The sequence below is a fragment of the Rattus norvegicus genome, chromosome 3, assembly GCF_036323735.1.
Source record: "Rattus norvegicus strain BN/NHsdMcwi chromosome 3, GRCr8, whole genome shotgun sequence".
NCBI lineage: Eukaryota > Metazoa > Chordata > Mammalia > Rodentia > Muridae > Rattus > Rattus norvegicus.
In genome coordinates, this window is record NC_086021.1 from 29,737,734 (window position 1) to 29,748,639 (window position 10,906).

At 49.8% G+C, this 10,906-nt stretch overlaps 1 long non-coding RNA gene across 6 annotated transcripts in view; it reads left to right on the plus strand.

Annotated features, from left to right (window-relative positions):
- The window catches only part of LOC103691754 (uncharacterized), a 22,737-nt gene extending 12,316 nt beyond the window's left edge, over positions 1 to 10,421 (plus strand). For 3 of the 6 annotated variants that reach the window (XR_010064735.1, XR_591439.4, XR_010064737.1), the window contains one exon: positions 1 to 10,421. This exon is cut by the window's left edge. This is a non-coding gene — a long non-coding RNA (uncharacterized LOC103691754). The other 3 variants (XR_010064738.1, XR_010064736.1, XR_005502060.2) reach the window with 3 other exon arrangements.
- Positions 10,422 to 10,906: the final 485 nt, after the last annotated feature.

A 10,906-nucleotide genomic window follows, 5' to 3' on the forward strand; every position in this document is an offset into this window, starting at 1 on the left:
CAGTTTCTGCCTCTTCTTTTTTTTTTTTTTTTGGTTCTTTTTTTTCGGAGCTGGGGACCGAACCCAGAGCCTTGCGCTTCCTAGGTAAGCGCTTTACCACTGAGCTAAATCCCCAGCCCAGTTTCTGCCTCTTCTGATCCCTGTGGCCCTTACTCCAGAACCAGGGCGCCTTCCCTTCACTGTCTCCCAGTGGTTCCAGGGAACTGGAGCCAGGGCCACCCAGGGGAGAGAGAGGGGAGGCCTAACAGGGTCCTAGTTGAGCTGGGGCACTATTAACACCCAAGTGCCTCCATCAGCACCCATGCCCTGAGGGCTGACAGCATGCATGGAAAGTACCATGGTCTGTGGATCTCTTTCTGGAGCCTAGGGACAGCTCTAGGGAGGGAGGCCCCCGAAACAAACACAGCACTGGCTTTGGGGAGTGGACACTGGCTTTTTCTTTAGGATACTGCCTCTCTGAGTTCCCAGCCTGTGCAGGGGTCGAAAGCCTAGAGCGGCCTTTGAGAGCTCTGAGTAACAAGTACAGACCAGATCCTGCTAGGAGGAGCCTTGGATCCCAAAGAATGGGAGGTATCTGTGTGACCACGTTATCTCCCTAGCCACACTTACTTACAGTCATGTCGGCCCAGGCCATCGCTGCTCTGCGTATCTCTGTGACCTGTGACAGCAGGCATCCTATTGGCCATCAGCTTCCACCTCCCGATGCATGGCCCAGAGGTATCCAAGGCTCATAGGCTACCTTGAATGCCTGTTGGTAGGCACAGCTCTTTTCCAGCCCTTGCCGTCCCTCTCCCTGTCTTCTTCAACACTGTAACTAACCTCTGAGGCCCCGAAGCTCACCCTACTTAACGCTCTTTCCCAGGCTCCATCCTCGGAAAGTCCCTACCACTTCGATGCCTCGTGTTTCCTCCCCTACACGCAGAGCCTGCTGTCCCAACCCCAAGGATCTCACCTATGGCCTGCCCTTGGCCATAGGCCCATCCAGCCTGCTGCCTTTAGCCAGGCTCAGAGTTTACACCTCAGCCTTGACATATGGACAGTCACCAAACCCATTTTAAAGATGGGAAAACTTAGTGTGAGAGCAGAGACCAACTGGTCAAACATCACACACTAGGAACATGTGGCTGGGCAGGGTCTAGAATCAGAACTCTTATCCGCCAAAGAGTGCTCACATTCTCTTGATGCAGACAAGAATAAACCCTCTGTCCATCCCCTAGAGGAGACAGCTAGGCAAGCATCACCCGACACAGAGAGGAGGAGAGCTACTACAGGCATTCAGCCAAACACTGGTCCAGGCTGGTTCCTGTCAGTCATCTGAGAGGACTTGGACACTAGACTGGGGAAGGTCAAAGCCTGGCCCCTTTTACCCTAGCTTCCGTGTCTTCTACAGAGCAACTGTTCCCATGACAGAGTGAAGGCATAGAGAGGGGTAGGCACTCCGAGCCTCAGCTCCTTACTGCCCCCACGTCTTCCCCTCTCCCCAAATCTCTCTCCTACCTCAAGGCTCCTGTGACTTGCCTGTCCCCTATCCTGTGATCACCCTGTGCAGCTTCCAGACTCACAAGTGCTACCCGTCCAGGTCTTTCTTCTTGCAGCCCACGCCCACTGTTGCAAGCCTGGGGCCAATGTCTGGCAACCTGGCTGCTCTCCTTTGGAACTGGCTCTGGGCCTCTCTGCCTGAAATTTCAGGGCCACTGGCTGGCTCTTCTGATTCAGGAGCATAACAGTGCACTCCCATACGCAATGCCATAAGTAAAGACAGAAGCTGTAAATCCATCCTGAAACTGTACCCTCAGGTAGGTCCATAGGGTGATGGTCTCAATGTGCAGTCAGCCCTGTAAGATCTGGGTTAACAAAGAGGTGGAGTACTAGGGTGAAGCAAGGTTGTGCCCCTGGGGTCAACCTTGAGCTTTGTTGCTTGTAGTCACCTTGGTCCCTGGGGTCTTGATACCTGGTGCCTTCCTATCATCCTGTGGGACCACTAGGGGAAGGAGCAGCCTCTAGAGCTTCAGCCTGTCCACAGCTGGCCCACTAGAAGAGGGCAGTAAGACAGAACCCATAACTCACAAGACTATGACCAGATACACAAGAACACTATGTGCTCATCTCCAGAGAGAATGTTCTCTTCCTTCTCCTCATCTCCCTCCACCCCTTACACCTTGGGCTGAAACTTGATGTCCCTCAGGAGGGGGTCTCCTGTCCCTTTTACAGTTGCGATCACCGAGGCAACAGATGTTGGAGAGATGCTAGGAGCTAGCTGCTCAGTGTGTTAGCTGGGCCACTGTGCTCAGTAGGCCTCAGCCTCTCCTTAGTGTGTGAACTTCCCCTTCTCTCCTGGCAGGCATGAGTGATGAGGAAATTCAGAAGTTGGGAAGCTTATACACTGCTGGACCAGCCAGTTCTGGGGTGGCCCCATGGTGGGGGTCCAGGCAGTCTCATTGGCTCTGGCAACATTCATGGGAAACTCATGCCACATACAGGGAGACACTAGGTGTGCAGGCACTCGGGGCACACAATGCTCTCTGCCAGCCTGGCTATGCAGACTCCACTTAGCCTGCTGCATAGGACCAGGGGACTCTCCTCAGCAGGAGAGGGCCCAACAGCTACCAGTCTTTGCCCTGCTCTTTCCTTTCTCTGCGTCTGGCCCTGCACAGCAGGACACATGAAGATTGTCACTGCACCGTCTACAAGCCGGAGTTTGAGAAGACAAGGCTCCCTTGGTCAGCACTGAACTCTGCCTACCCAACACAGCAGTGCCTGATAAAGGAGTGACAACCTCATCCTTCCCGCCTCCCACTTGGTACCCAGATCTCTGACCCAGGCAGAGAGCAGGAGGGATGCAGCCACCTTCTCTGCTCCTGCAAGGGGTTCAAAAGAGAGAGGCTCACCTGCTCCACGTTCAGAGAAACTTCTCTCTGAAGAACAACCAAGGTGACAGGGTCCAGTGGCCCCTTCCTTGGGCAGGTCCTACAAGCACTGCACTGTGTCCTGTGACTGGTTCTGACTGCACCCTCTTTTCCCAGTGATGGGATGGAAAGCGCTTCCCTTCATTTTGTGTCTGCCTGTAGAATGTTCCAGAGTGGTCTGCACAGCCTTTGCAAGGTGCTTTCCTGTAATGTACTGATGTCATGATGCCTTCCCAGGATGAGGTCAAAGGCTGTGCACAGGTAATGCTGGGGCAATCCCCCAATCACTGCAGAGGCGCAAGCGGGACAACAGTGTGTGAGCTTCGGTGCCTCCCGCTGCTGCTGCTGCTGCTGCTGCTGCGGCCTTGGAAGCAGACCCTGCCAATCTGATAGTTAGCACAGCTTTCATTTGCATTTCTCTCAAAGTGTTGTGGGCCAGCTCTTCTCCTGAGGCCCAGCTGTTCACAACTCCGCCTTCCACACACCCTGACACTGGCCATTGGTTTGATGTAGCTCTTTATTCTCCATTTTGCTAAAGAGCAGACTTGGACTTTTAAAGAAAACTATTCCAACACACGTGTGTGTGTGTGTGTGTGTGTGTGTGTGTGTGTGTGTGTGTGTGTGTGTGTATGTGTGTGTGTGAAGGATAATTTGCAGGAGCTGTTCCTCTTTTTCTACCTCCTCAGCAAGCTCCATAGGGGTGGAAGTGGAAATTAGGGACCAAACTCAGGCTGTCATTCTTGGCAGCAAGCACCATTGGCTGTTGAGCCCTCTTGCTCTGTCTGGTTTTCTCAGAGGCTGTTGCTATGCAGAACAGTCAGTCATTCCATGTTGCTGCTGTGTTGAAGTTATGCTGTTCATCATAGCTGAGTTCATCAAAACACTTTTCTGTATTAGGTTTTTGTCCATTTTTGTCAGGCCTAGGACAAGTTAACTGAAAATGTCTTCCTTTTTTCCTGTCATGTGCTTATGTGTGTGTATATGTATGTATGTATGTATGTGCATGTGTGTATGTATGTGTGTGTGTGTGAAGGAGTGTATTTGTGAGTGTGTATGAGTGAATGAGTATATGCATGAGTGTGTATATGTGTGTATGTATGTATGTGTGTGTGAGTATGTGCATGTATATGTGTGTGTACATGTGTGTATGTGTATATATGTGTGTGGGAGTGTGTGTATGTATATGTGTGTGTATGTGTGTGTATGTGTATGTGAGGTATGTGTATATATGTGTATGTGTGTGTGAGTGTGTGAGTGTGTATGTGCATGTGTGTATATATGCAGATGATGTTACTTTTCTGCTGGTGGAGGCCAGGACTTTTACTAGGTTAATAGAGTGCTGACAAGCGCAAGGCCCTGGGTTCGGTCCCCAGCTCCGAAAAAAAAAAGAGTGCTGACAAGCAAGTACGAAGCTCTGTGCTGGGCTCTGATGTTGTAGAAACAGCATTGCTGCTGCATTTGAGAGGTAGAGGCTCAAAAGTTCTAGGCCATCCTTGACCAGATAAAGTTTCAGGTTTAGCCAGGGTTACATGAGATCCTGTCTCCAGAAAATTAAAAATGCTTGTGGGAAAGTTATGCAGGCTGGAGTGAGGAATAACAGGAGACCTCAGTTATAGGTGGAAAGATGCTCGAGGCTACAGGGGTGGGGAGCTCAAGGGACAAAGGAGAAACAGACTGGCCTGGCTAAGGACCAGCTGCAGAGGTGAGGGACCCGTCCCCATCATTTGACCACTGGTGTCCCTGGGCACCACGCTAGGAGCCAAGTTAAGATGGGAGCCAGTGCTGAAGAGCTGGAGAATGTGAAGGCAGGGACCATCAGATGCTCTTCCCACTTCAGCACCAGCCCAGGTCCAGGCGAGCCTGCAGCATGGCTGCTGGGTACCTATCCTCTGCTGGATACCGACAGGCCTGTAATGATCTTTACCTTGGTGCCTTGCCCAGTCATGAAGCTATTTGTATAGAACCTACCCAGCGTCCAGCAGAGCAAAGCCTCTTGGAGAAGACGATATGGAGAAGACAGGTACTTTATCTGGCCTCCTTCCATCTAGAGGGATCCCCTATTTAATCTGGGATCTGAGAAACACCTGTTCCCTCTGTGAGCCATTAGGGTAGGAGGGCTGTGGTCTGAGACTCTTTTCCTAACCCTATTCATTCTTTTTCCAGTTTTGTTTTAATCATTTATTCGTTGCATGCATTTGGATCAGAGGACAACTTTCAGGAGTCAGTTCTCACCTTCTGCCATATGGGCTCTAGACATCAAACTCAAGTCATCAGGCTTGGTGGCAAGGGCCCTTACCTGAAAAGCCATAGTATTCTTTCTGAGACAGGGTCTCATGTAGCCCAAGCTAGATCTGAACTCCAGAGATGATCTTGAGCTTCTGATCCTGCTCTCTCCACCTCCTAAATGCTAAGATCACAACACCTTGTTTCTAAGCGCTAAGACCCCTGGTGGCCATTGCTACGGCTTGTTTCTAAGTGCTAAGATCACACCTTGCTTCTGTAGTAAGGGGTTTAGAACCTGGGGCTTTGTGCATATTACATGAATGCCTTATCTCTGCCCTCACTCAGTCATTTGTTCATTTGACATATGTCTCCTGATTCATTTGGCACAGGATGCAGACCAAGCCGGAGAAGCTTGCTCAGAGCCCTACAGGCTGACCAAGGCAGGAGATGGCTCAACATGATATCCTAAGGGGGTCCTAGCCTAGCAGTACACGGTCTAACCCTTATGGTGTCCAGAACCATCGGCTTTGTTGTTGGGATGACCCCGGCATGGACACAGGGTGAGCAGCACCAAATTCACTGGGGACTATGCATAGAAGACAGGTCACGGGTTGGGGATTTGGCTCAGTGGAAGAGCGCTTGCCTAGCAAGCGCAAGGCCCTGGGTTCGGTCCCCAGCTCCGAAAAAAAGAAAAAAGAAAAAAAAAAAGAAGAAGACAGGTCACCTATGAGGCACAAGGATGTGACTTGTTGGGTCCTCTCTGGTGGAGAGAGAAGTTAATTTCTGCTGTCTCAAGACCCCCAGTCTGTGATGCTCTTGACACATAGCACATGCATTGTGGCAGTGGATTTTCTAAGAAAAGGACTTGACTAGCTTGCTGGCCCAGAGAGAGAAACCTGCCTGGTTACCTGTGTGCTAGAGTTTGCCCATTCTGTGACCATCTGTGTCTGCTGTGTATAAATGTTTCCTGAGTTCAGGTGGCACCTGCCTGCCCCTCCCCCAAGCCTTCACAGGCTTTCTATGCTTCTTTGGGCTTGGGGGGATGCCTCTTCAGGCTGGCCAGCCAGCCTCTGCCCGGATCTATGGTGTCCCATCTCACTAGAGCCTGCGATAAGGGCCCAGCTCAAAGCTGCTTTGTTCAGCCAACAAAAGGACATTTCTGCAGCGTCCTGGGAGCCAGCCACAGGCTGGACATGCCAGGGAGGCCCCAGCCTGGTGGTGGCACCAGTTTGGGAAACCCTAGCCCAACCCTGGCTGGGACCTGGGGGTTGGGGACCATGCCTGCCACAGGCTTCCCAGGCTCTTGGACCCACAGGAGGTGTCTTCTTTCTATGGCCATGCCGGGCTCGGCCCACAGCTTTTCCTACCCACAGCTCTGTTCTTGGCTTTGAGGACCAGAGCCTTCTAGGTTCATGGTAAGGAGGCAGGCCACCCATGAGGGACAAGGGTGTGACTTGTTGGGACCTCTCTGGTGGAGAGAGAGAGAGGGAATTAATTTCTGCTGTTTCAAGACACCGGGGCTGTGGTGCTCTGACACACAGCACATGCACCGTGGCAGTGGATTTTCCAAGGACATAGGACAAAACTGGGTTACAGACACTGGTAAGATGTCCTGGTGCCTTAAACCCTATGGCATGGCCAGTAGCCGCCCGGAGTGATCCCCTAAGTCCCTTGGACTCCATGCTAGTCAGGACCCATAGCTGGGAGCTTCTTACACTAAGGCAGTGAACTCCTCAAATGGACCGCATACAATAAGTCCTCAGCTCTGTTGTTCTGACAGCCATTTCCAAATCAGCTGTCCTGTCAGCTGGTCACAAGGAGCCAGTCTCCAGGGACAGCTATTCCCACCCACCTGCGGCTCCTCTCCCCTCCTACAGTCTGGGATCTGCAGGCCCCACCCCTACCCTACTTCCTCCCTCTCCCAAGCTGTCAGTTCACAATAAGCAGCTCCCACGGGCTGTCACCCTTGTCCTGGGTTGTCTGGAGCCAGCCTTCCTTCCCCCTCAAGACTGCTTCCCATAGCCAACCAACTGCTCACCACCCAGCCTCTGTGCCTCAGGTACTCTGGGTCCTTGTTGGGAGCCAAGACAGCCATGTTCAGAAACATGTACAGAGGATGGAAAACTGCGCAGGCCCAGCAAGGCCCACTGTTGACGTCACCACACTCTGGGTGAGTAGGGCGAGACCTGCCCAGATGCTAGTTAGATTCCCATCCCTGTCCCTGGTCTCTGCTCCTTCACCCACTTGAACCTGTAAAGGTTAGCCGCAGCATCTGGTAGAAGCCACTTTCATTGCCACAACCTAAAGCCTTTTGTAGAATCCCTTGTATGACTTTGAGCAAAGATTCCAGTTTGCTGTCCTTGATTCCCCTGGGACCACAGTGTGGAACTCTACAACCCTGTCCTCTTCATTGAGTGGATGGGGAAATAGGGAACAGGATCCCTGGGGGTATTCCTGGAGATAGTACTGTGTGGTATACAGTTGTCTCCATGGACCTTGAGTCCCTTTCCCCGTATCTCCCTGCTCTTCTTGGTCAAAAGCACATCTCTCTATCCATTCATCCATCTATGTAGTATGCAGCTATAAACCTCACCAAGTTGGGTCTTGTGTAAGGCACAAGAATGTCCTTGGGAGCACAACATGCTGATAGCCCCAGAAACATAAACCCTTATTGTGTAATAGTTTCCTCCCAGATGGTAAACAACTCCAAAATATCTTCAGGAAGTCCCTGAAACTGACAAGATTCACTAGCCCCACACCCTTCCTGCCTTGTTTTTTGTTTGTTTGTTTGTTTAAGAGGTACTTTTCCTGGTTGGTATGTCACTAGACCTTAAAGGTAGCCATTTTGTCCGCTTTATCAGAGTGTCTACTTTTAGCTTAACACTTCAGCCTTTTACTGAAGATAAGAGGCGACACACTCCCTTCTGTAACTGCTTTCCCATATGAAATTGGAATGTCATTGTCAGGGCCCAGGAAAGCTGGCCCTTAGTCAGTGGCCAGGATGGGATTCCGACAATGGCACTTTCATCAGAAGCATTCAGATCTCTAACCCAGCTGAAGAGACAGGGAGAAATCACATTGGCTGGACTGTTCACATCAGCTTTCAGCAAGCCCAGAACTTTCCAGTTTTGTAGGACTACCCAGGGCTGACGTGGTGAAGATTGCTTTCGGAGCAGTTTGTAATCTACCGCCAATTTCTGTATAGTATCTAGTAGCTGAGTGGAAATCTGTTGGGACAGATATAGGCTAGGGACAGAAGTCAAAGTTAAGAAACTTAAAGGGAAATCTGACATTTGGAACTTTCAGGCCCATGGTCCTGGTAGTTGGGAAGGTGAGGAGTTCCAAGATGAGGGGGTGGGGTGGAGATCCTGTCCTCAGGAATAGGAGGTGGGGGAGACAGTGTGTTGATTGACAGGAGTACCTGTCTGGAGTTCACTTGAACTGTGAAAGCAGGATTCAAGTTTTATGACTCCTGTGACTCCCTGAAGCTACAAAAAGAGATAAAGGTTTTAAATATACTAGCATTACCAACCAATCATTGTAATCTATCCTGAAATCCACACTATAGAAAAAGCAGCTAATAGGTGCCTGCAAAACCGCTGGGGTTCTCAACTCTTGCTGTGAATCGCAGCAAAGGTGAAGGCTTTAGGTTAATTAGAGAAAGCTCTTTTCTCTGTCTGCGTGGTTAGAGAAGTAGATTGGACAGAGATGTTTTAGCCTGATGAGAAACGTCTTCACGTTTATACTTAGAAGACGCCCAGAAAACATTTAAAATCTTTCACTTCTGGCAATAATAGCAGAGAGTGCTTTTCGGAGTTTATTTCCAGCATCCCAGAACTTCATTGACTGATGTTTAAACTGTGAACTTTCGAAATCTCAGTATAATAATATCATAGAGGGGAAAAGAATTCTGAAACATTGCTCGTTTAAAATTATTTTTATATCTTTCGGCCTCGAATTTTATTTTATGTATTTTATATATATTATATATATTACGTATTTATGTACTTTATTTTCTTGGACCCTCATACTTTATTTAGCCTTTCATATCCTGGATGTTTATAACTTGTATTATTTTTGGATCATTATAATGTCTATAAGTCTTGAAAATTTTAAATCTAATTATTGGGGTTGGGGATTTAGCTCAGCGGTAGAGCACTTGCCTAGAGAGCACAAGGCCCTGGGTTCGGTCCCCAACTCTGAAGAAAAAAGAAAAAAAAATCTAATTATTTACCATTAGAAAACTAACTGGGCTGGAGAGATGGCTCAGTGGTTGGGAGCACTGGCTGCTCTTCCAGAGGTCCTGAGTTCACTTCCTAGCACTCACGTGGCAGCCAACAACTGTCTGTAACTCAAGTTCCAGTGGATCTGACTCCCTTACATGTAGCCCAAACACCAAATATTCATAAAGATAAAAAGAATCTAAAGTAAGAAAGAGAACCAACCAAACGTTACCACCAAAGGCAATGCGGATGGCCATGGTCGTGATGTCACTAGAAGCCGTCTGGGTCCATGCTCCATGCTCCTGCTGACCACGAAGGGCAAAGGAGCCACTTTTGCAGTGGTGTCGATGACCGCACACTCACAGTTGAGAAGGAGGGACACAGAAGGCCTTTGTGACAACCCCTACCTCCTACCGCACACTCACAGTTGAGAAGGAGGGACACAGAAGGCCTTTGTGACAACCCCTACCTCCTACGCCCACGTAATCCCCCCAAAAGTAACAGCCTGGAGAGGAAGCCGCCCAAGAGAAGTCTTTAAAAATGAGATGAGGATGCTGAAGTGTAGCTCTCCACCACCGATGGCCTCGGCTGGCGTGCGGGTGAGGAAGGACTTTCCGTAAGGGACTGGCCACGGCTATTTTGACCATGCTCCACGAGCATGTGGATAACACACATTGAACTTTCCTTTTTTTTTTTCTTCTTTTTTGCAGGGGAGAAGTCACGAGGGTGGGTGGCAGACCTAGAGAAGTGGGAAGTGGTTGTGATCCGGGTGCATGATGTGAAAATTGCTAATAATCAATAAAAATATTACATCGTAGAAGAAGGAGGGAGAAGAGGAAAGGAAAGAAAAGAAAGCTAAGCTAGCTTCCTGGAAGGTTTAGACCAGGACACTTGGAAAAAACACTTTCAACCCGTTGAGCTGCCTGCAGACTGCACAGTTGCTCCAGGTTCCCAGCCCTGTGAGCTGTCACCCACGCTGGGTGGGCTTGGGTGATGTAGGTCTTTGAATCACTTCTGCTCCTGTAAGTAAACCAAATAAAACTCATTGGTTCGCCAAGTTGCCCTTTGACGGGATGGTGTCCCTACTTTGGTCTGTCATGGGCTCCTTATCTGACGTGAATAGACAGGTGTGTTGATCTCCCCAGGAAATGTTTTGCCACACAACACGAGTGCGTACATGGAGACCATGAGAACCCTGGAGTTAGTGCTGAAACGGGGGAGGGGAGGGAAGATTGGCAGGGATGCCTAACCACCTGGGATTGGTAAACTGGGGATGTAATTTACTGTAAAAACCAAGAGTGAGGGGCTGGGGATTTAGCTCAGTGGTAGAGTGCTTACCTAGGAAGCGCAAGGCCCTGGGTTCGGTCCCCAGCTCCGAAAAAAAGAACCAAAAAAAAAAAAAAAAGAAAGAAAGAAAAAAAAAACCAAGAGTGGTTAAAAGCACTTATTGCTGTTTCAGAGGACCCAGGTTCAACTCTCAGAACCCACACCCCAGCACGGACATGGACACCAGGTTCCAGGGAGCCAGTGGGCTCTCGGGCTCTCAAGAGAAGC